Raw genomic sequence first — 27,061 nt, forward strand, 5'->3', positions numbered from 1 at the left:
GGCAGTGCGGAGAACTTTGCGTATTACATAAAGTATACGTCGATGTTTACGTTGCGCCGTTAACAGGTTCACGACGTCACCGACGGCGCAGACCGTGGGGGGGGGGGGGGGGGGTTCTAGTCGGCACCGTGTCTCTCCCATCGGCAATGAACAGAGGAGCGCTACGCGCGCCGTGAACTACACACGGTTGCGATGCTACGAGCGTGGTGAATTTCAGAAAAAAACAAGGTCCCTGAAAGCACCACTGTGTTCCCTCTGTGGGGAGACGGAGCCTTCAGGCTCTCACGAGGAAACGAGTCGTCTTTGAGCTCAGAGACATCCGTCACAGGATGACGTGCGTTACTCAGAATATTACAATACAATTAAAGTTGGACACTTATTATCCATGCACAGATTATTAGGAGGTGGACTCAGCTTATCATATATGTTATCTTTAATATACTTTTTGGAGTCCAATGTATTAATTAAATGACAATGATGAAGTTTGCTGATGAATAATCTGTTTTAGTGGCATAGTTGGAAAGCTGAATAAATTAAATCTTCATCTTCCAGGCAGCAATATTGATTCCTTTGAGAATCGGAGTGAACAAATACTGATTGGCTCACACACATTTGCGCTAATTTAGTTTTGCACGTTTTTGTTTTGAAAAGATATTTAGTATATTTCGTGCCAAATATTTGAACTTGTTTTGTTTAGTTTGATCACAGGTTGCACTTATTGTTATTATCTTGAAAAAATATCCAGCGCAAAACATGTTAATTGCAGCTAAAATAAGCGAATATTTGTTATTTTTTGCACAATTTTATTTACATCGTTTTGGTCTGATGGTGTAATCTGGTTTCATGACAAGTAAATGCAATGTTCTTTCTTCTATTATTTGAAAAAGCACAGATGGAGGGGTCACACAAAGTTGTCAGCGTGAACCATTTAGATACACATTTCTTCGTGCGGTGGGGCACACACACATTTTTATTCCTCCGAAGTGGGGGGACAGAAAAAGTTCGAGACCCACTGATATCGCCCGACTTATCAAAAACAAAAGGGAAGCGCAACACAGACAACACAACCGGAGTGTCACCTCGGAGACTTCCTGTCACAGAAGAGAGACAAATACACACAACGCAGATTGTCTATTAGCGCGTGTGTGTGTGTGTGTGTGTCCCGAGGGAATGGCTCTTATGCTTCACACACACTGCTTTGCCAAATTGATGGATCTATTGGAATGCCTCCAGTGAGCCTGATAAACCTGTACGGCTCTGGGAGAAGGAGCCTGGAAAGAGAGCGAGAGGGGAAGAACAAAGAGAACGTAACCGCAGGTGCAGAGTCGGCAGGTTATCACAAATATTGGGCTTTTTTTCTTTCTTTTTCGATTAGAGATGAATAAATCACTTCTTCCCGAAACATAAAAGATATATTGGTTTTTTTGGGGGGCTGAAAAACACACTGTTGATACACTGTCAGAGAGGGAGAGCGGAGAGCCGGACAGTCTTTTGACTCTCACGCGCATATTGTTTTGCTTATATCGGAGAGACATCTCATTCTTGATAGCCAATTTCCAGGAGCTGATGAAGGTGATTAGTGAGGAGTGAGGAAGTGAAAGAGAGCGACGGAGCACTTGTGAGATTTAAAAGGATTCAAAGATCGACGTGAGACTGAGAGACCGGCTGTGTTTAAAAATGATTAATAGAACTGCAAAGTAGTTGCATCTGTCTTTCAGCGCACACAAATGCACGTTGGGCCCGATCGACATCTACGTCACCTCGTGGGGCAAATACAATAACAAAATTAAAAAAGCTCCACTCATCCTGTTAGGAAGTCATGCATACACACACATACACACAAGAGGGAGAGGGTCCAACACGGCCTTCTATATATAAATAAAGTTATTCTTATTCTTATTATTATTATATGAGACGGATGGCTTTGTGAAAGTCGATTCCCGCCTTTCAACAACCTATTATGTGTATATATATATATATATATTTTTTTCTTCATATATATATATATATATTTATTTATATATATTTATTTATATATATATATATATTCATATATATATATATATATATATATAACACTAGCAGCAAAGAGGGTGGGAGTCTTCTTTCTGTGCACTTCCCGAGTATTACAGTTACCAGGCAACCGACACAACAGTTTGGTCCTGGCAAGCTGAAATTGAACAAAACACTTTCCATTCCACTCTCCCATTCCCCCCATTTCACCGTGCCATGAGCAGAGTATTCCAAATTGATTACACAATGGCCACCTCTCAACATGCTCTCCGTTTTCCTGTGTGGACAGAACGCTCCGAGGATTCCTGAGGAAGCTGCAACCCGGATGGGAGCAAAGTCAGATGTTTTTTTGCTCCAGAATGCGTTAGTTCAACCGATAATAGATTTGATCTGGTGATTCCTACTTTTTTGGGGGGGATTGTCTCATGTCCGGGAAAGTGCTATTTCAAGATACTCAGTATTAAAATAAGTATTACAGAATTATGTCCACCATTTTTTTCTGTGATGAGCAAGCAATATTTTGTTTATTCAACATTCAAAACAATTACAAAATGAATGATTTTATTTTGTAAAGCTCTATGAAGCAAATCTTCTTAATCAATCAAACAATTTAGTAATGTATATCTTTTTTACAAATTTATTTGAAAGCTCTATTAAACAATATATATATTTTTTAATCAACAAAACAATTCAGTAATTTGTTTTTTTAACAATTTTTTAAAAAGCTCTATCACGCAATATATATATATATATATATTTTAATCGACGAAATAACTCAATAATTTATCCTTTTTCTTACATTTATTTAAAGCTCTATCAAGTAATATATATATATATTTTAATCAACGAAACAATTCAATAATTTATGTCTTTTTAACATATATTTAAAGCTCTTTGAAGCAATATTTTCTATGAAATTGATCAACCTGCTATGATGTGAAAATGAAGCCCCTGACCATCCAGAGGATCAACACACCGCCGTATTCCTGTTAATCTGTTGGTTCAACGGACCGCTGTTCCAATAACTGTCTGCTGGACCACACTGGACCACGTCCAGAGCACACCTGCAGCATTATTGGATTTACTTTACAATCAGGCGGCGACACGTTGCTCTGTTGGCTGTGTGCAATCAAGTCGTTGTTTCCCAACTTTGTACACGTCTTATTCGCTGTTAACTTGGAATATTTCTGCCCCCTAGTGTTAGGTTTTAATAACCTGTTAGCTGAAGGTGAAGTTTCGATTTATTTTTCTATTTCATCTTGTGGCATGAACATGAAGGTGCGTGCAAACCATGTTTTCTATAAGTAATACCCTCACTTTGGAGCTATACTTGTCTAAGTACTGTGTGTGTGTGTGTGTGTGTACACACATGCACTTATCAGTGACAAGTGACTGTGATGGTGGAATACAGCAAAACTCAGGCTGTTCTCCGTCTGTCTCTGTCAGCGGGGTGCCGTCATAAATAAACTGTGTGATAGTTCATACAGACTCCACCTACTGTGACACACACACACACACACACACACACACACACACACACACACACACACACACACACACACACACACACACACACACACACACACACACACACACACACACACACACACACACACACACACACACACAGCAGTGATCATAGCATTCCCTCAGGGTTTAAGTCTCCAGGGAAGACATGTGTTCAATTCCAACATCCCTTCCTGTTCCCCCTCTTCTTTTCTTCCTCTGTTCTTTCAACTTATGCTCATTCACTTGCCGTTTCAAATCCACTCACTGCTCCACCGTTTTTAATCCTTTCCTTTCTCCTCAATATTTCTCTCCCCCTTTTCTTTTTCCTTTTCTTCTTGCTGCTTCTTCCTCTTTGTTCCTTCTCCTCCCTCTTCTTGCTTGTTCCTGTCCTTTTCCTGTTGTCTTCTTCTTCTTCTTCCTCCTTGTTCCTTTCCTCCTCCCTCTTCTTGCTTTTCCTTTTCTTCTTCTTCCTTCTTCTTGCTTTTTCCTTTTCTTCTTCCTCCTTGTTCCTTTCCTCCTCCTCCCTCTTCTCGCTTGTTCTTGTCCTTTTCCTGTCTTCTTCTTGCTACTTCTTCCTCTTGTTCCTCTTCCTTCTTCTTCCTGCTTGTTCCTTTCCTCCTCCCTCTTCTTGCTTTTCTTCTTCTTCTTCTTGCTTCTTCCTCCTTGTTCCTTTCCTCCTCCCTCTTCTTGCTTTTCTTCTTCTTCTTGCTTCTTCCTCCTTTCCTCCTCCTCCCTCTTCTTGCTTTTCTTCTTCTTCTTCTTCTTTTCTTCTTCTTCTTCTTCTTCTTCTTCTTCTTCTTCTTCTTCTTCTTCTTCTTGCCTCTTCCTCCTTTCCTCCTCCTCCCTCTTCTTGCTTGTTCCTGTCTTCCTCTTCTCCTCCTCCTCCTCCTCCTCAGTAGCAGATATATTCAGAGTCTGAGGTGCAGTGAGAAGCCGATGGAGATGGATGTGCGCGGCTCTCCGAGTTGTCGCGCGGCGTGATGGAGAGTTTAGCTTATCTTCTGTTCAGAAGCAGCTGTTTTTGCAATATGTTGGATGAACTCTGGGAAACCTCGGTACACACACACACACACACACACACACACACACACACACACCAATACTCCACCAGTGAGCAGATTGCCGTGAAACCGCGGCGCCCTCTCCGTCGCGACGCGGCCGACCCGCTCGGTGAGGAACACGAGTTTGGATTTCAAGAGAATCATCAGGTGGGAAGAAGCAAACAAACAGGAGCTCAGAGTGAATGGAAGCAAATGTGTTTACATCTTATTTGATTGAGCGGCGCTTTTTTTGCCGAGGGCCGCGATTCATCTGGGGGTAATCGAGGAGACGGTAAACAACGCTAACTGATGGAATCAAGCGGACTTAACTCGGCTTATTGCCGCCATACCGCCCGCTTTATTAGATCCATCTCCCACTTCCTTGTCGCCTCCGCGTTGCAGGGAGGCACACGCAGCGGTCTGTTTTGTCGTTTAATCTCAGCATATTTGATTTCCACTCACTTAGCGCAATTACACGCAGGCACTTCCTGTCCGCGGCACAATCATCTGCTCCTAAGCCGAGCGCCCGCAAAACACACGCGTGTCGACGACGTCTGTGTCGCGAATACTAAAGACGGTCCACGGCGGCGTTTAGAGTTTCGGTGTCGGCCACGTCGTCAACAGACCTGGACGTGGATAATTGATAATTATTACATTTTGACGAGGTCCGCGGTCCAGAAAAACACGCCGACCGATTGCGTACGTCTTTGAACGCATCGCGTCACGATAGGGGTGGGCATCGTTTTTTTTCCCTTTTTTCCAATGCCGGTGCTTTTAAAACGATACCGGTGCCTAAACCGATACTTAAAAAAAAGAAGACACACAAAACGACGATTGACAACCTCTTCGGCCATATTCCCTGTAAAAGCTGCTTAAACATGGTTATAATGGCTAATTTATGATTTGTTGGCCTACTTTTATGAATGCAAGACCTGCAATCAAAGGCAATCATATTGGCAGCGGTTTCCTGTACCCAACCCAACGCTCCTCAACCAATCACGCGGTTACTCCGATAAATAATCGGAGAAAACCGCGGTACGCAGAAGTTATTTTCACATGGCGTACTCTTAGAAAAAATAGAAATGTGGACGACAGAACCAGAGCCGTAACCGATGACGGACGGACTCGTGTTTGCTCGGCGTTCCCCACGGGTAGCTCGAAACCACCTCGTATGTTCAGGGACCGTCGGGATTATTAAAAGCGGCAAAGTGAGGCGCCACGACGAGACGAAGCACACATCTTTAGAGCGAACGCACGCCACTCGCATCCGAAATGGAGAAAACCAACAAACATTCATTCACTTCAAATAAAGATGTAAACAGAGAGAGGGGAATAATAACTACCGATGAAGCGCCTGATGAGAATAATATAATAGTGTGATTTTTACACTTTACACCTGGGTGAGTTATATGTAAAGCTGCAGGACAATTCAGTTCATAATTATTCAAAAATTCAATACAAAGACATTTTTAAAGCTTTCTTTATTTATTTTCTCTTTTAAATGCAGCCATGATTTTACTTGAAACTTGAGAAGATAATTCATGTATTATTCAAGTATATATTATTCATATCCAGTTCATTTTGAAAGCTGCAAATACATATTATTCAGTTGAAGTTTCTTTATTTTATTTGTCAGTTGTTGACTAAATATATACATTCATAAAGCTGCTAGGCTAATTCAATAAATATGGGACTATATAAGTAAATAGGGACTGTGAGTGGTTTCTTTCCAGTGAAAGAGGTCAAATATTGAGGATATTGAATGGATTCATGAGCATGTGTGATGAAGATCTTGGGATGTTTGAGAATATTGAATGATCCTCAAGACTGTGATGGTCAATATAATTATGTTCACCTTTGTTGTGTGCTGCATTATTGATATGGTCCTGAGGCAATACGCACATGTAATGACTCGAGAGATTCACTGTTTATTATTGATCATCAATGACCTGCATCTAAAAACACAGAACAAACACATGCGCTGCCATAACTTTGACCCAGTTCATTGTTAATAATATGTTAATATGTTGTTAATAAGTGTGCTTTTCCCATCTTTGGTGATTCAGTGGTCTAGGACATAACGGATTTCAGGTAAATGTGGCTGTAAGTTGAGTGGAGCGTTACTAAACTACAGTTTACTGTCATTTTCCTTAAGTTGGCGAATGTGCAAAAGTTAAAAATAATAATTGAAATACATAAATCGATAAACTGAACTGGAGAAAGATAGATGGATGGGGGGAAAAAAACGAAATATCCGTTGTTAAATAGTGAAAAGCTTTTCTACTCCATCTGATGTGTGCCCTGTGGCATTCAAGGACTCCCCGTGACTTTAAGAGGTGTATCTCAAAGTCGGTGCATAACACCATCATACTTCACGTTATTCACAACCGAATAACGTGAAGTATGATGGGGGGGGGGTTACACATTCAGCAACTAATAATGTTCTCCTTTATTTGTCCTATTTTGGTCTTTACTTTGATCGGTTTCCTCTCAGATCACAACGTATGCAGTGCAATGATGATCTTAATGTTATCTTACTTCGAAGAAAGATTGCTTTAAGAATAATGCACAGTCGGCGGTTAACAATGACACAGCTGCGTTGTGTCATGACACTAGAAAAGGCATTATCACTCATGGCCAACAAAAAACACAAATACGCTGAACCAACTGAAAGCATTGTCGCTATGGCTACGTGCAAATTAGCATAATGCTAACCAACGAGGAGTATTTATTTAGAACGGTGAGTAAACTGTTGGTCCTGACTGTGTTTCAACTTTATGGACATATAACACACAATCAGAAGAAAATGTCGGCGGTAGTATGCCATCTGTTCTTATTCATTTGCGAAACAATATGAATTTACAGCAAGTTTTAGCGAAGAAGCATTTTAATGCTTTAATTAGTCATAAATTGAGATTTTTTTTTAGTAATTTCAAAAGTGTCAAAAAAGAGTGTGTAGTCCAGTCTGAATGCAACACAGACTTATTGCATTAGAAGGGGCTCCGTGACAGCAGCCCGGTGGTTTTAATGTCAGGACATGTTGCTTCACGGCTCCTCTCTTGACTTCACAGCTGTGCTAGGAGAAAGGTCAAAGACACACACACACACACACACACACACGCCGTGTACATCCTTGGGCATGCACACTCACACAGCAGACACGGCGTATATATCAAAACATGCGATTCTACCGTGCGTACCACACAGAGTGTAAATTGTTTTCGGATACACTGAGCACCTCTATCTCCTCTTCTCTCTCTCCGTATGGACGCTTCACCATCTCTCCATCACATATTATAAACTCAGGATCCATTGGACCTGGCTGTGTCTGATGTGCCCCGCCCACCTCCACCCCTCCCCCTCTCTACCTCATTCTGTCTCATGGATCGTGGTCCATGCCCACGACGAACTATCCACACACTCTGTCTTATTCATTGGATGTTTTTATGTAACTCTGTTCATCTGGTCACATGACGTCTGTTCTTCCGTCCATCCTGGAGAGGGATCCTCCTCTGTTGCCCTCCTGAAGGTTTCTTTTTTTCTCTCTATTTCTTTGGACTTTTCTCCTGATCCGATGTGAGGTCAAAGGTCAGGGATGTCGTGTGTGTACGGACTGTAAAGCCCTCTGAGGAAAATCCGTAATTTGTGATATTGGGCTACACAAAATAAACTGAATTTAATTGAATTAGCGAGACAAATGGTGAGCTCGGCTTTAAATGGATCGGGCCGGGCCTCAAGACCACGTTTCTTCAACTCTTGAAACGGACTCGTCTCGACCTGGTCTTGGGACTTGACTTGGACTCTCTCAAGTTGGTCTTGACTTCACCTTGACGCAGCTCAGTTTTGAGTAAACGTCAAAGACGTGTCATCCCAGACGTCAACGGCTTCCTAAATGTAACTTACATCCTTAGAAGCAGTCATCCTCATTAGGCATAGAAGCCCTCGAAAAGAGAGTCATGGGTTTGTCAGCAAAAGAAATAAAAAGGAGGGATAAATTATGACCTTTGGGAATGTTAAACATTCTACAATTTCGAAGCAGAGTCTTCACTTATCAGCGAATACTTTCTTCCCATTTGGCATTATGAATCCTTGATGAGAATGTTCTTAAAAACGGACACGACAGGAGCGCCACACGTATCTCATTAATCCGTCTCCGGCGCCCTCTGGACTGAAGCTACACGGCGGCGGCCCTATCGCACACACCTTCAATCTTCAATCCACACTCTTCATCATATGTTACGGTCGGTATAATATAGTCGGCATCGTTTTTATCTCTCATAGCGCGGTGGATGATGGAAAAGAGAGAGGCCAAGATGAATAAGGATCAGACGAGAGGAAAGAAGATAAAAATAGTCGTGGGTTTGACTATGGTCATCTCATGAAAACTGACCTTTGACCACACACACACACACACACACACACACACACACACACACACACACACACACACACACACACACACACACACACACACACACACACACACACACACACACACACACACACACACACACACACACACACACACAGAGGCCATACAATTCTGCCATTTAAAGCATTAAAGAAATTCCCCCGTGGGCTCCAGATGCACATTTCAATTCCCCATGAAAACACCCGGGGGGGGGGGGGGGTGTATCAGAATCATGAATCTCCCAAACAAGAAAAGTCAGACGTGGAATTGCCATAGGATGATGGACACACACACAAATGCATAGACGTACACACACACACACACACACACACATTGTCAAACAGGTGCTGCCGTGAGATGATGGACAGTCCGGCTACAGCCGATAACTCAGCGGGTGCTTCTCTGTTGTTGCCACTGCTTCTTCAAATGAATAGTTTAGAAGGTGACGCTTTATTGTGATAGATGCCTCCAGGGTAACAAATGGCTTCCTCTAAGACAAAGCTTTGGAGTGGACGTGTATACCTGGTCACCAACCTGTAATCTGCAGCCATTCGTCACGGGGCGAAGGGGACAAGGAGATTTCCCAAGGAAAACTTCCAGATAATACCTTCACCCCGTGCAGAGGTGGAATCCCTACGGGGCCGAGGGAATATGGGCCGCAATGCCTCTTTTCTCCGACATATAAAATGTCATCTATTTATGAGTGATTTTTTTGATGTGGCTTTATCCTCACCGTGAGTCTGAGTCGAGAGGGGAAGCTTTTTATCATCGGTGGAGGGGAATATACGGCGTCTGAAGAAATATCCCCCCCCCCCCCCCCCTTGATCGTGAGACCACTTTGATCAAAAATGTGTCATCGCATTTTGCTCAAGCTGAATTATTCAAAGGTCAGTGAACAAAAGCCGTGTTTGTGCTGTGTTGCATTACAAAGGCTGGCGTGATGGTAAATTGCCAAAGCGTTCGCTGTGTCTCTATAGGGAGCTGACCGGTGAGTACCCCCCCACACCCCCCACACCCCCCGAGGGACCGTTTGGCATCAAACGGCGCCAGCCTCCCTGTGATTGTTACCGCCTCAGTCAACGCCGGGTTGTTACCGCCTATTTCCAAAAAAAACATCACCTTCGATATCCCATTCTATTGAGGGCTTCGGGGTTTCTGTGGATGTCCAAGGGGGGTCAAGAGGGAAAATAGACTTCAGACGGGTAGAGCTGAAAGCTCGGGGACCTGTGGGGGCTTTGCACCCCCAATGAATGTCGCATGAGTGTGCACACAGGAAAATAATGGTTCTTAAATGGTTCTTCAAAAGGCTTTGTGGTTTTTTACGAAGAACCATCACCTACTGAAGAACCATTTTGTAAATGGTGCCTTAAAGAACCATGTTTTGAAGATTCTTTGAGACACCTTTATAGGTTATTTGAAGAACTGTTCAATTAAATGGTTCTTTAAAGAACCCTGGTTTTGAAAGGTTCTTTGTGGAATCATAAATGGTGCCTTACAGAACCATTTTTTAAGGTTCTTTGAGACACCATTAGAGCTTCTTTGAAGAACTCTTTAATTAAATCGTTCTTTAAAGAAACCTGGTTTGAAGGTTCCTCCTGGAACCATAAATGGTGCCTTAAAGAACCATGTTTGAAGGTTCTTTGAGACCCCTTTATTGTTTATTTGAAGAACTGTTCAATGAAATGGTTCTTCAAAAGGCTTTGTGGTTTTTACGAAGAACCATCACCTACTGAAGAACCATTTTGTAAATGGTGCCTTAAAGAACCATGTTTTGAAGATTCTTTGAGACACCTTTATAGGTTATTTGAAGAACTGTTCAATTAAATGGCTCTTTAAAGAACCTTGGTTTTGAAAGGTTCTTTGTGGAATCATAAATGGTGCCTTATAGAACCATTTTTTAAGGTTCTTTGAGACACCATTAGAGCTTCTTTGAAGAACTTTTTCATTAAATCGTTCTTTAAAGAAACCTGGTTTGTAGGTTCCTCCTGGAACCATAAATGGTGCCTTAAAGAACCATGTTTGAAGGTTCTTTGAGACACCTTTATAGGTTATTTGAAGAACCCTTGAATGAAATGGTTCTTTGAAGTACCCTGGTTTGAAAGGTTCTTTGTGGAACCAGAAATGGTTCTTCTACGGCATCACTCTGAAGAACCATGTTCGGTTCCAGATGGCACCTTCAGTGTTCTGTGTGTGTGGCAAACAACTGTGGGGCCTCTTGCACATTAACATGTGTGTGTGTGTGGACTGCTGCAGTGCAAGTGGTCTTTATGTAATGATGGCAACAGGCATCCTCGAGGGCATCAGGGACTCAGCCTGTCTCAGTGGGCTGCAGCTCAGAGCAGCAATGAAGGGAAAAGGAAAAAAGAAGAAGAAATGTTGTTTTGTCTTTCTTTCAAATCCACGACTATAGCTTTCTCTCTTTTGTCTTTTTGCATTCTCTTCATTTTCATCCCCAACGCCAGCAGCTTTCTCCTTCTTCAATGGCGTTTATAGAGTGAGTGTTTTCTTTTTAAACAACACTCGACAATCAACAATACACAATGTGCTGCTCTTCTATTCATATCCGGGCCAGTGGAGAGCAGATGAGAGGGAGTGGAAGAGCAGGAAAAAAGAAAGAAAAAAGAGGGCGGAGGAGAAGCGGAAGCGGAAAAAAATGCTTAACCATGCGTGCTGGCCTTTGGTCTGTGTGTGTGTGCGTTAAAGCATTAATGCTACTTCAAAAGCGTGCATTATTTATCCCATCTTTCTTGAGAAAAAAAACATAAGCAAGTGTGTGTGTGTGTTTGTGTGTGTGGGTGAATCACAAAAATACACAACATATATTAATGCACACAAGAGAGACCGGGGAAGTGCAGTAGAGGAATGGCTGTGGTGAGAATGTGAATCAAACCAACTCCAATACACGTACACGTCACATCAGTGCAGGATATTGTCACGTCACGCTTTATTAAAAGTGATATTCTGCAGGGAACGCTGTTCAGAAACACGTCGTTTTTCGGTTTTACTAATTTTATTTCACTAGTTCCCGGTTAAAACAAGCATACGTTGTGTTGTCTTCAGCCTGCTTACTGTAACCGCCCTTCATACACACCTCTCTTAAAGAGACAGCGCTCCTCTCATAAAGAGACCCCGCCCCTCTCTTAAAGAGACAGAGCTCATCTCTTAAAGAGGCCACGCCCCTCTCTTAAAGAGACAGCGCTCCTCTCTTAAAGAGACCCCGCCCCTCTCTTAAAGAGACAGCGCTCCTCTCTTAAAGAGACCCCGCCCCTCTCTTAAAGAGACAGCGCTCCTCTCTTAAAGAGACCGCACCCCGGTCTTAAAGATATAGCGCTCCTCTCTTCAAGAGACAGCGCCCCTCTCTTCAAGAGACAGCGCTCCTCTCATAAAGAGTCAGCGCCCCTCTCTTAAAGAGACAGTGTCCTCTTCCAAAGGGTCAACAAGCACGTTCTTCCCTTCACAGTGAGTATGTGCACGGGTGATCAAGACTCTCAAATATAGGAAACAACACATGAATTAAATTATAAGAAATGGACACAGTTGTATTAAATCTGTAATCTGAGGCAGATTGGTAATTTTTGATATTGGGCAATATAAAATAAACTCAATTGAACTGAATTTCGTTGCAGTGATTCGATGAGTTTGTTTTTACCTGATGTAAGTCGGTGCTTTGCGTGGTTTCTTTTCCTTTCCTCCCTCTCCATCTGTCGCATCCCGTTTTGTGTGATCGTGTGGGCGGAGCCCGCCGGTTCTTGTAATGGAAGTTAGTTAGTAAGTAACCTGCCTGGTTAAATGTTGCATCTGTTTCTACACCACCGAACCAATCAGACACAATGAATACTTAAGTCTTTCCAAAGACGTGTTAATTCAAGATTCGTCTGCTGGAAGAAGTCTATTTTATTTCATGAAAGCAGTTTGGTAAATACGTCGCTGTTCGAAAATTTCATATTGATTAAGATCATTTAGAATAGAAATTAATATACAGAATAAAGACACTTGGATGCATATACACACATATATATATATATAGAAATATACATCTAGAAATATATATATAAATATACATATACATATATATACACACATATATATACATACATATAGAAATATGTATATACATTAATATGCATAAATATATACATACATATACACTACCGTTCAAAAGTTTGGGGTCATCCAGAGAATTCCGTGTCTTCCATGAAAACTCACTTTTATTTATCAAATGAATTGAAAATTGAATATAAAATGTAGTCAAGACATTGACAAGGTTAGAAATAATGATTAATATTTGAAGTATTAATTTTGTTCTTCAAACTTCAAGCTCAAAGGAAGGCCAGTTCTATAGCTTATATCACCAGCATAACTGTTTTCAGCTGTGCTAACATAACTGCACAAGGGTTTTCTAATCAGATATTAGTCTTCTAAGGCGATTAGCAAACACAATGTACCATTAGAACACTGGAGTGATAGTTGATGGAAATGGGCCTCTATACACCTCTGGAGATATTTCATTAGAAACCAGACGTTTCCACCTAGAATAGTCATTTACCACATTAACAATGTATAGTGTGTATTTTTGATTAATGTTATCTTTATTGAAAAAACAGTGCTTTTCTTTGAAAAATAAAGACATTTCTAAGTGACCCCAAACTTTTAAATGGTAGTGTATATACACATTCATACATATATATATACACACACATATATACACACATATACATATATGTATATATATATGTAAATACGTACATACACATATTCTGAAACAGGTCTTTATCAAAGATATGATAAATGTATCAAGACCGCTTGTGATATTTACAAATGTTACATGTGGGCAGAAAAAAGACCAATAAATATCCTTGTGCTTTCAAAACAGATACAATTTAAAAAGGAATTAAACTATTAAGGCACTGACACGCCTCGCCCTGTTACCTTTCAAAGGCTGGAAAACATGAATAAATCCCATTTCATGCCTCGGCTTATATTTACAGAAGAACAAAAGAAAATCCATGTCCAATTACCAAAGACAAATTTGAACTCATCTGGGTCATTTTGAACAAATTGAATGGGAACTAATTCCTTCAGAGTGTTACAATCAAACCAAATAAATAAATTAAATGGTGACTTGTTTGCTTTTTCACCCCCCATCAAATTAAAGTTGACCTCGACATGCTGCTTTTAGAGCTATCCACCGGCACAAGCCCACGGGAGCTGTGTAAGGACGGAGGGGGGGAGGGGTGGACACAGCTGTGCTAAACTGTGATGCAGCCTCTGCAGGAGAATGCACATGAACACAGCTTATTATTACAGAAATAACTTAATATTCCTGTCATTGTTACACCCCCCTGCCATGTTTCCTGTCTATGCCAGCTTTCATTAAAATCAACTCTCTCTCCCTCCTTTCCTCTCTCCTTGTCTTTCTCACCCCTCTCACAAAAGGTGTAAATTGGACACAGATAATTGAGCATTACTATCTTGGAAGATAGCTGGCGCCATCTGTTCAACGTCCACCCCGAACATCACAACAATGCACTCCAAACTTCACAAAAGCACCATGCTGCAAAATTTGTGTGGGAATTCATGCATTGATGTGTGTGTTTGGCTAGAAGCTAGGTGATAGAAGCTAGAAGATAGAAGAAAGAAAATAGAAGGTAGAAGATAGAACATAGAAGCTAGAAGGTAGAGGCTTGAGGGTAAAAGATAGAAGATCAAAGTTAGAAGCTTGAAAATAGAAGATAGAAGATAGAAGGTAGAGGATATAAGATATAAGATAGAAGGTAGAGGATAGAAGATATAAGATAGAAGGTAGAGGATATAAGATAGAAGATCGAGGCTCGAAGGTAAAAGATAGAAGGTAGAAGATAAAAGATAGACGATAGAAGATCGAGGCTCGAAGGTAAAAGATAGAAGGTAGAAGATAAAAGATAGACGATAGAAGATCGAGACTCGAAGGTAAAAGATAGAAGGTAGAAGATAAAAGATAGAAGGTAGAAGATAGAGGCTTGAAGGCAAAAGATAGAAGATAGAAGGTAGAGGATAGAAGGTAGAGGATAGAAGATAGAAGGTAGAGGATAGAAGATAGAAGCTTGAAGGTAAAAGATAGATCTTAAATCTAGAAGCTAGAATATAGAAGGTAGAGGCTTGAAGGTAAAAGATAGAAGGTAGAAGACAAAAGGTAAAAGGTAGAAGGTAGAAGCTAGACGCTAGAAGATAGAAGCTTTCCTTTTCCTTCAATTCATTCATGCTTGAAAAACTGCATTCGGTAACACAAATGGGTTCTTTTTTGTATATGACTGTAGATTATTATATTGTACAATAAAGTATCAGAGGTGGAAACGCGAATATTCGCAACGCTTTACTCGCGGGAGTTTACGCACTTGACTATTTGTGGTTTATTCGCGTCATTCGCTTCATTCACGCCTTAAAGGGGGCGGGGCTTATCTATGTAGATATACTACGTGGAAACAGTTATCATTTCCGCCATCCACCATGGAGGAAATAACCACTATTTCTTCTTTATACTTAGTGTAGACATCACGCAAACGTCGGAACAGCTAACGCCCTCGTGTTTGGGTTCATAACATTAATATATTTATACATAACATCACCCGTAGGCTCACACAGCTCGTGACTTTCACCGACCACGTATGAATAACTGCCGCTTCCAGCGCGGCTAGAGTTGCAGCATCAGTTAGATTCACCAACGGCGGAGCAGCTCAACGCTAATTGGCCTTCGCAACTCAGCGCTTTTGGTACGAACGCAGCAAGTAGCACACCACAAGGAGCGAGTTTTGTATGAAAGTCATAATGACATTTGCAGGCCTGTGCCTAATATTATGATTCTGATAATAGAAAAAAACGTCTTTAGATTCAAAGCATCTATCCATTTTTCTATCCGGTTTGGCATAAAATCATTAAAGTTATAAAAAATCGATACCAACAGGGATAGAAAATACATAAATGTGTTGCAATGGGTTTGGGTAATGGTCAAAAAACCTAGTTGCACCTTTAACTTCCACTCGCTGTCACAAGCTGCCCAATAATTGTGCTCCAATTATTGTCTAATGGCTGGTATTGTTCATTGCTCTTTGAAGGTTCACGTAAATACTGAGCATCCACTGCCTTCCGTAAGATTCCTTACAGAAACCCAATTATTGGCGCATGGCTGGATTATGATTGGTCATCCACCGAGATAATGAGGACTCTCTCTCTCTCTCTCTCTCTCTCGAACACACAAGGCTGATTAGCAGTTGGCATTTTGTGTTTGGCCGTGTGCTAAATGAGAGCAGCAACATTAGCATCTCAAAGATGCTCTCCTTGCCCAGTTAATGGTGCAGGACACAATGGCTACTCAAACACTTGATGGATCAATGAAGGACTCTGCCATTTTGGCTTCATGCCTTTATGCTCACCACACGCACACGCACATGCATGTGCACGTGTGGGCGAATCAGCCAGACAGCGACATCCTGTATCCTGTAGGTGTGGACTCCTACGGACCTCTCAATGGGAGCAATAATGTCAAGGGGCTGCGATGTCATATCCATCAGAGCTGACTTCCTGTCAGGGCCAGACAAAGGTGTTGACACCTCAACACCACGCGGTGAGTGAGGAGGCCATTCAAATGTCAGTTACCTGACACATGGCTATGCTCTCATAGACGAGTGGTAAGCGGCGATTGTCAGTTGGTAACTCAGGAAAAAGGCCACCGCATACATAACACTCAAGAGGCACGATCCATTGAGATTTAATGAATGGAATATGTTTTAATCCTACGAGGCAAAGTATTCAGTCGGTACAATCACACCTGTCAACTCTGGCGAATCAGCAGTTATGGAAATAAAGGCCCGGCGGCTATCAGTAAAGCGGGCCCGGCCGTCAGGAGACACATTCAGATTGCTCAGACAGGTGTGACACAGTCAGAACTCACCACTGTTGGCAGCATCTCGTCAAAGTTAAGACAAGTTAGCGATATTGTTTAGAGCATTTAAGTAAAACATTTCACACCGTACCTGCAGATTTTCACACTCATTTAACACTAATAAGGGGATTATAAAAAGATGTATCTGTATTTTATCACCACAAAAGCAGCAGGGGACTGTATAATATCAACACAATTTGTGATATCATCTCAGTAGGTGGTCACAGCAAAATAGAAGAAAAAGCACAACCTCAAACTTTCAGTAGAGCTGTATGAATTTTCAGTTAAATCACCATTTAATGTAGTCAACTGTTCCATTCAATGTGTATGTGTATTTCTTGTATTTTTTAAATGTATTTCTGCGATTTTCTTTACCACAAACGGACAAGGAACCAAATATGGTAACTTCGTTGATGTTGATTTTCTACCTAAAAACAATATATATTCTTTTAATGTCACAACAGTAAAACAGTATTATTATGTCCTCCAATAGCACTGTAGTGTTGACATTTTGAATTACAAAGTATTTCAATTAGTGCCCTATAAAGGGTTAACCGAACACATGTGAACGGCTAGATGCACACACTTGTATGGCCATGTTAATAATCGTCAATTAAATAGTTGACAGTATATCAACTGCATGTTTTTCTTTGATGGAAACTTTAATCAAACTATTGGTTGATTGGTCAAAGAGAGAGGGATGAAATGAATCGGGTTCTTGTTTTTCCATCAGTCGGGGTTTTGTATCTTGTGATATCTCTGGAGCCTTTCAATTACCGAAAGACAAATACACTGAGTTGGTCTGGCATGAGCACAAGGGACCACAAACAAGATGACCTCTGATAAGAACTTATCTTTGGATAAAATGGGACAGTAGTGCTCTCTGTTCAAAGAACTCACATTCCTTTCTCAAAAGGTTCAAATTAGAGTCGTAAGCGTTTCTCTATTTGGCTGGTTTCCCTCAAGAAAATGCTAAAACCCGTCTCATGAGACAACAATGCAGCTCCCACTTTGATTAATTCCTTATCCTGGTTACAATTTGTTTCTGACATCTGATGTACAAAAAAGACATTTAGGAGTAATGAACTTATTGACAAACCAATGTTTGGATATTAGTTCACCCACAGCATTTACATGTTGAAGTGCAGCACTGCACATTTTGTTTCCTTCCTACCTTCATGATGAATTCAGTACCAGCCAGAGACTGTTCAAAATGGCCATTAAAAAATCACAACTGCAGTGAACTCATGAAAACAGCTACCTTCTTTGTCTCACCTTCATCGTTCACAGTCCAGAGAATGTTGTGAAGTAAATCATTGAACCGAATGCCGAAACAATTTACGTCTGAACGAATGATACCTCACTTTAAAGGATGTCTCTGAAATATATCATCTCTCCTATAAAACTGACCCAAGGCCTACCTAATGTCAAGCAATCGAGTTTTGGTGTCTCATCCTTCCGAAACCATTGAAGTGACATCCCAATGTTTTTAGTTGGCTCTAATGGCCGTGTGTTAAAGATCAAAATCGTACATTTCTGGTTTAAGAAGTACAGAAATGTCTTGAAAATACTTGTCGACTGCCTTTCAAACACTTAACCACCCGTGGTCTTTAATGGCCTGGAGATCTATGACTCTTCTACATGCACCGAGGGAGGACAGAATATCGAAAAAATATATAATGTTTTGAGGAATGCAAGCCTCACTTCCCTGTATTCCCTGTGAGGTTCATCAGGGCCGCGTCTTAGGCCCCTTTTTATTTTGTCTCCACATGCAATTAATTGACTGTGTCAAGCAACTTTTGATGTGCTCTCCATGACTTCCGATGACACACTTAGGCAACATTGACTGCCCAAGGTCTTGTTATTGGTCTTCCTTAAAATAGTACATCTCCATTCATTCTAGGCTCTCACAGTAATTTCTTCAGCTCCACCGGTGCCTCCGAGGCAATTGCATTCTTCCATCGTAAAATATGAAATATGTTATCCTGCCCCCACTTGCCTCATGTTCTCCAATATATTATTTCTCTGGTTCCTCATATTCAGTGATTTACTTCAACCTGCAACGTTTCTTAATGTTTTCATATCTTTTTCATTGGGTCTCTGCATGCAGCATATTACAGCTTGGAAATGGGCAAAAATGCCCTTTTTAGCCATCACGTCCTGGTTATGGTGAATTCAGAATGCTTATAAAGATCACTGATTAATATACCGCATATTAACTTAATAGCAACGAAGTGAAGAAAACAAATACTGATATATTAAAATATTGAAGGAGGAAAAGACGTAGCAATTCTTTTCTAAATTATAATATTATGTGATATCCGTAGCGTGTGATTACAAGCAAAACAACACTTCTGTATAATCCATTAAATACAATTCAAGGCCATCTCGTGTCTTTATCCTTTAACAGTCTTGGCACTTCTGTCTCATGCTAACACACAAACACACAAAGTACACACACAATCTCCATCGTTTGTTCTCCACTATATTCATTTCCCATCTTTCCAGGTCAAAAACAATGATTAAACCTTGCAGGCATTTTTCATAACCTTCTAGAAATGTAGTGTATCCTAATCTTAGCAGATTATAATACTCTTTCTCTCTCTACAGTGTTCATACACATGTCGACCAATAGATTTCCATGACTTTTCAATGACTTTTGGAAATGACATTTTTTTCAAGGACTTTTCCAGGCCTGGAAATAACCAATAACCTTGTTTTCCATGACCGTACGAACCCTCTCTCTCTAACTTTCATGAAACCAGAATAATATAAAGCAGTTGGATTGCTTACTCGAGATAGAAACGGAGAAGAAATTGTATATTTGTTTCGTTATGTCATGCAGAGCATGTCTTAAAAATAATTACTTTTTATATTTCCAAAATTATTAATTCAAGACACACAGAGTGCTCCAAGTAAAGAAAATAAATCAGTGTTTGATGTGTTGGGACAGGCATTAATACGACACGGCATTAGGGAAGTGTTTGTGCAAAGCATATTTGTGAATAAGCAAGTGTGTGTGAATGAAACGAACCTTGTGCCGACATGATGATCATGCAGATACATTTTGATACCTAATAATTCCCGAGGTGTCAAATAAAATAAAAAGTAATTGTGTGCAGAAGACAGTAAAATTCTAATTTCAGCTATAAATAATGGAAGTCGGTTTCAATTATAAGTGATGTAGATCGGACAAAAAACGACAAATACTGTGAACTATTCAGCTCACATATGATTTTCTCTTTGGTTTTTATGCCTTCAAATATTAATGAATGCACACAAAACCACTCAATCTATTGAGTGATTTATCTAAAGATGAAATCCACAAATATATTATGAATTTAAAAGCATTTAAAAACAACAAAATATGTTATTATGAAATTTTTAACAAAATACATATTTGTGTGTCCATCAGAAAGATATTTCGAATAACATTTTTATGTGGATTTTAAAAACTTTATATATAATGATAACAACGTTTGTTTGCATTAAAAGATCAATGTGGAGTCTTTTGTAATCCTTCCGTGTGCATTAATTAGTAATGATCTTAACCCATAGGTTTCTTCCTCACACACGCCCACACACCCATATCAATGCTGTGAATATTACTTCAAACAATCTTAATATTCTAGGTTTTGTGTGATAATATGGGGGCTTTGAGAAAAGAAAATCACAAGCAGAGATGATTATCATTATTTACACCAGTATCTGCTAACACCAATGTGACAACGAATCCTAACTGTTGGGATATAAAGCTCTTTAATATATCTGCCATCTTTGCTGATGTTAAATAAACTCAGGTGAGCATAAAACAGCATAAAACAGCTTTGGGCCTGTGAGGCGAACGTGGGCTGTTTGCCAAATCTAAATTTATGTTTTTAAGTCAAAACATCACGTGTTAAATGTGGTCAAATGTCGGTGGCAGTGGTTAAATGTGGTTACATTTGGTTAAATGTGGTTACATTTGGTTAAATGTGGTTACATGTGGTTACATTTGGTTAAATGTGGTTAAATGTGGTTACATTTGGTTAAATGTGGTTACATGTAGTTACATTTGGTTAAATGTGGTTACATTTAGTTAAATGTGGTTACATTTGGTTAAATGTGGTTAAATGTGGATAAATGTGGTTACATTTGGTTAAATGTGGTTAAATGTGGATAAATGTGATTACATTTGGTTAAATGTGGTTACATTTGGTTACATTTGGTTAAATGTGGTTAAATGTGGTTACATTTGGTTAAATGTGGTTACATTTGGTTAAATGTGGTTAAATGTGGTTACATTTAGTTAAATGTGGTTACATTTGGTTAAATTTGGTTAAATGTGGTTACATTTGGTTAAATGTGGTTACATTTGGTTAAATGTGGTTAAATGTAGTTACATTTGGTTAAATTTGGTTAAATGTGGTTACATTTGGTTAAATGTTGTTACATTTGGTTAAATGTGGTTACATTTGGTTAAATGTGGTTAAATGTGGTTACATTTAGTTAAATGTGGTTACATTTGGTTAAATGTGGTTAAATGTGGATAAATGTGGTTACATTTGGTTAAATGTGGATACATGTTGTTACATTTGGTTAAATGTGGTTACATTTCGTTAAATGTGGTTACATTTGGTTAAATGTGGTTAAATGTGGTTACATTGGGTTAAATGTGGTTAAATGTGGATACATGGTTACATTTGGTTAAATGTGGATAAATGTGGTTACATTTGGTTAAATGTGGATAAATGTCCGACTTTTGTTGACATTTTCCTGCACTTTGCTAAATTGCGTCCCAATAATCTGAATGACTTCAGAGAAGCGAGGAAACAAAAGGGCAGAGCAAACTGCGTGACCGGATGAACTGTGAAATAGCAACAGGACAAAGGTTTTTGACATTTCTTTCATGATGTGAATCACAACGAGCAGGGGACAAAACATGCAGCGTGCTCTTGTTCTTGTTATATTTGCGGCATGATGACATATTTTAACATTTTAATGATGTACAGGGAGATTGATTTAGTTAAATGGCTTGACAAGAAAAAATGATGTCTGTTAGCATGAAGGAGAGCAATTTTTGGGGACATTTCATTTGATAGAATAATATAAATTTGATGTGAGGTAGATTAATATACAATCAAGGATCCCTACAAGTTGGAATTCGTGTGTGAAAGTGAAACTACAACTTAAGACAGTTAAGAAAATGTTTAAAACATGAAACCCCACATTTCATTGCTGGCTTCTGCTCTAGTTGGATCTTTTAAACGTCCAGAAAATTAAAAATAAATCTAAATACGCTTCCTATAAGAAATATCTCCAATTCCGGTAACAATCGGTTACATTCTGCCCACAGCTGACAATTTGATTTCACCATTAATTGACAGGGTAATATTTATTCTCAGGGAATATTGACCTGGCAAAAACTACAGAGAAATCCATTACACTAAGTTAACATCTTTTGTTTGCCCTTCTTCTCTCCCAGTCTCCTTCACTTAGCCGACACCCTGTGGTATAGATCCCTTGTATTATATTAGCAACCGACTGAAAGATCCAGTAACTGCTCACATGCTCTCTACAAAGGTGGACATTGAACTGTATTAAAGTCATAATTTATAGATTTATAGAAAGTATTCTGCATATGCTGCCCTGCTCATTTCTTCACTTCCAGTTTTAACTCGATTACATTCGTTCTTCCGTCAGTTGGGTAGGATAAGAACAGTATAACATGTGTCTGCACACTCCGGTACAGTAGGTGGCGCTATGCTATGGAGGACTGAAAATGACTTAAGTATGAATAAATAAATGCATGAATAAATACAAGAATAAATAAATAAATGCTTAAATAAATGTATAAATAAATACATACATACAGGAATAAATAAATAAATGCTTAAATAAATGTATAAATAAATACAAGAATAAATGTATAAATAGCCCTAGCCCTAACCCTGGTTGCGATCCGCCATTTAAATGCCAAAGAAGAAGAAGAGGTTGGGGGTGTTTTTTTTGCTGGATGTACACACTGACACTGCTAGGTGTGCAGGTTTGTGGGGGGAGGTTGAGGACAGTAGGCGAGTTCATTTGTGTCTCGAGACATTAGACGATTGGTTGGTGCTCCCTCTGTATTGTTTTCATTACACTTTGTGAGAGAAGCAGGTTGAAGCCATTGTGTTTGATTCTTGTCCTAGAGGTAGTAAGTAAGGCCGAGTTTTGTTGTCTTGATTTCTATTTGTTTGGCACAACCACGACTGTCCCAACCTCTCCCACGTCATCGAAGGTTCGTTTGTGTTAACCGCCTGATAATAAAACCTATTTGAACCCGTTACACCTACTTTTGACCTCTTTTCACACACACACACACACACACACACACTTATCCCCTAGACCAGGGGTGTCAAACTCATTTTCATCATGGGCCACATCAGCATCACGGTTGCACCGCAAAGGGCCTGTTTACTGTAATATTCAGTTCACTTTATTTTCTATAGCCCAAAATCACAAATGTGCTTCTCTGTCCCAGGACCTCACATCGGATCTGGAAACTAAAGCAACGTGAACATTGACTTCGCTTCTGGTGTGAACGTGTGTGAATAGACGGCATTAAAAAAATCCCCTTTAAAATAAAAGCGCACGTTTTTTTTTCCGGAACAGCAAAGACTGGTCCGTGACCCACTTTTTGTCGGTCGTATGCCTTTCGAGCCATCGCGGGCCTCGTATAATGACGTGGCGGGCCGGCTCTGGCCCGCGGGCCTTGAATTTGACACAGAAGGGGACGCAACAGTGTATATTGCTTTGTTATGAGAAACTACAAGAGAGCCGAAGCACACCGGTACACCTGCGGGTCAGATTCTGAAGTAAATGTCTATCGTGTCTCTGCAATTATTCTCCAAAGGTATCGAGAATGGTCCGCACGGAGAATTTGAAGGTATAAATGACGGAAGAGTCCAACATCAGGCGAAGACTAAGTTGGAACTAGACTCTGTGTCGTTCAATGCGGCCTTTGCGTCGCTCGGGGAGAACACGAGTCATCGCGGTTTCTCCGGCGGCGAACAGAACCGCCCGCCGCCCGAGAGACATTCATAGGGCCGTCTTGAAAGAAGGACGACTGGAGGCCGCGATCAAATATCTCTCCTTCTTTTAATAGGATGTGGTAACGGTCCTACATCAGCACACTTCCACTTAGACCCCCCTCCCCACACACACACACACACACACCGCCTGTTAGTCTCACTCGGCTGCTCTTTCCTCCCCGAGCTGAAACTCCACGAGAGACAACACATTTACTTTGTGTACTACACACACACACACGTGAATGTGCACCCATGCAGGCCAAAGGCACACACACACACACACACACACACACACACACACACACACACACACACACACACACACACACACACACACACACACACACACACACACACACACACACACACACACACACACACACACACACACACACACACACACACACACACACACACACACACACACACATATGGACATTGTCTATCTAAAGGAGAGGCAGATTCAGGATCTCTGAAGCCATTTCTGTCCCATCACCGACATTGATGATTGGTGCGTGATGCCAGATTGTAGTGCAGTACAATGTGGATTACACAGGTGTGTGATGTGCAGTGGTAGATGTGGGTAAACACATCAGGGAGAGCACTAAACTGTGGCAGCTAGGTGGTTGGAATTTGTCAGAATTGCAATATTGTGCCAAAACATTCAATACATCTCGGTCAGGAACGATGCCAAACAGCTTCCCGGGTTTAGCTTGTGTTGTCCGACCAGAGAAAAAGGAGAGCTCATGAGAAAGAAACACGACGAGGAAGAACCAACGACAATCAACCGTAAAACATTCTCGTCGTTGTTTTATCCGTTAAACACAATGGTTCAATGGAGGACCGTCTGGAGCGTGCATTGCCTGTGTGTTGACTCCAGCAGTCTGTGTGTAGGCCAATCCACCAGTGTGTGTGTGTGTGGGAATGTGATTGTTTATATTTTGACCAATGTGTGTGTGTGTGTATGTGCCCTCTGCATCGATCCCCCACTTTGTTCCAATTATCAGGAGTATGGGGCCTAATGCTGCTGTTCACACGTTCGAGCGGCCACATCTGAGAATGGAGGCTTACCGTGGGAGGAAGTGAGGTATGATGCAATAAACACATCCAGATTTCATGTTTATTTTCATGCACCTTTCTTTAAAAGACTAGGACGACAGATTCCTCTACGCTGTGTCCTGGGTTATGATTGCACGATGTGGTGGATAAAATGTTTTAAAACGTTTGCTTCCACAACATATATATATATATAAAATATATATATATAATATATATATATATATATATATATATATATATATATATTTATATATATAATATATATATATATATTCCAGTCTGACAGGAAGCTGAAAATCCCCCCGCTCCCCTAAAGAAATCACTCAAAACTCTGCACTTTAATCACTTGTATTCACTTGTTTAAAATTGTATTAAAATTGTATTACGTATTTATATATATAGTATTTATAGTATTTATAAATATAGTATTTATAACAACTGTACGTGAATCTTTATGTTTACTTAGTATTAGGAAATGTCTTGTCTTATCTGTTGTGCCTGTGCACTTTTATATGTTTCACCGTGGGAGAGTGGGAAACGTCCTTTCGATTCCTTTGTATGTCTTAACATGTGAAGAAATTGACAATAAAGCTACTATACTACTATACTATATATATATATATATATATAATATAAAACAATGGAAAAATTTAACCCACGCTCTATATATATATATATATTTATATATATATACAATAAATATATATATATATAATATAAAACAATAGAAAAATGTAACCCACTCTATATATTATTATTATAATATATATATATATATATATATATATGTATATATATATATATATATATATATATATAGCGTGGGTTAAACTTTTCCATTGTTTTATATTAGGCTTGAATTACATCTACAAAGATGACTTAGAGGGCACACATAGATAGACACAGCCACCTTGTGCTGGTCCAGTATCAACCGGTAGAGAGGAGACTGTAGAGCGAGGGCCGGGATGCTGAGACACGAGAACCATGAGAGAGGGACGAGGGGGGAGACGTCAGCAAGAAGTCTCCTGTACTTTCCAAAGAGAAACACCCGTTATTAATATCGTGACACAACTGAGATAACAACAATATTCGAGTTATTAACGCTTCTCTGCATGTATGCATTGCAACTCCACAGTGCAGATTAATACATGTATTTCTGCCACTGATTGATTTTCTCCTTCTCACTGCTGTCCGTACATCTGTCAGAGTGCAGAGGGTCCATTCATCTACTGCAGCCCACGCCGCCCGGGCCGGAGGTCATCATGGAGGACATCAGAGACAGGTATTGATTGCCTTTACAGTTATCTTAACAGGACCACGTGCAGGGATATGGAGACGCACGTTCATTATCTCTTAGTGGCCGATATGAGGGAAGCGGGTGTGGGAGAATACAAAAAGGGGAGGACGTCTAACGCGAAGGAAACGGAGAACGGGATGCATTTGTGTCGATTTGTCCGCGTGAGGATGAAAACCTCTCCTGCGGTTTGAGGCGCATGGTTTGATTCCACTGATTCCACAGGAAGAGTCGCCAGGGGCTCGTTGCCAAGGTTCAGCCAATTGAATTAGGGATGTGTTGTTCCCTCCTCAGTCAGTCCAGCCCTCCTGACCATTTCCTGTTTCCAGGGCGTCCCAGAGGACCCCTCCTCTCCACTCAGCTGCAGACTGAAATTGTATTTAGGATGCCCGTGCCCAATGGAATACAACACGAGGGGGAGAGAGAGGGGAGAGGAGAGAGGGGGAGAGGAGAGAGAGAGAGAGAGAAGAGGAGGAGAAAGAGAGAGAGAGAGAGGAGAGAGAGGGAGAGAGAGGGAGGGAGGGAGGTAGAGAGAGAAAGATAGAGAGAGGGAGGGAAAGAGAGGGAGCGAGAGAGGGAGAGAGAGAGGGAGGGAGGAGAGAGGGAGGGAGAAAGAGAGGGGGAGAGAGGGAGACATATAGGGAGAGAGAGAGGGAGGGAGGTAGAGAGAGAAAGAGAGAGATATAGGGAGGTAGAGAGAGAGGGAGGGAGGAAGGGAGAGATAGAGGGAGGGAGGGAAGGAGAGAGAGAGAGAGAGGGAGGGAG

At 40.5% G+C, this 27,061-nt stretch overlaps 1 protein-coding gene across 3 annotated transcripts in view; it reads right to left on the minus strand.

Moving 5' to 3' along the window:
- cadm2a (cell adhesion molecule 2a) overlaps window positions 1-27,061 on the minus strand; it is a 277,677-nt gene that overhangs the window by 92,036 nt on the left and 158,580 nt on the right. The gene's annotated exons all lie outside the window — the stretch shown is intronic.

Source organism: Pseudoliparis swirei, chromosome 3, assembly GCF_029220125.1.
Source record: "Pseudoliparis swirei isolate HS2019 ecotype Mariana Trench chromosome 3, NWPU_hadal_v1, whole genome shotgun sequence".
NCBI lineage: Eukaryota > Metazoa > Chordata > Actinopteri > Perciformes > Liparidae > Pseudoliparis > Pseudoliparis swirei.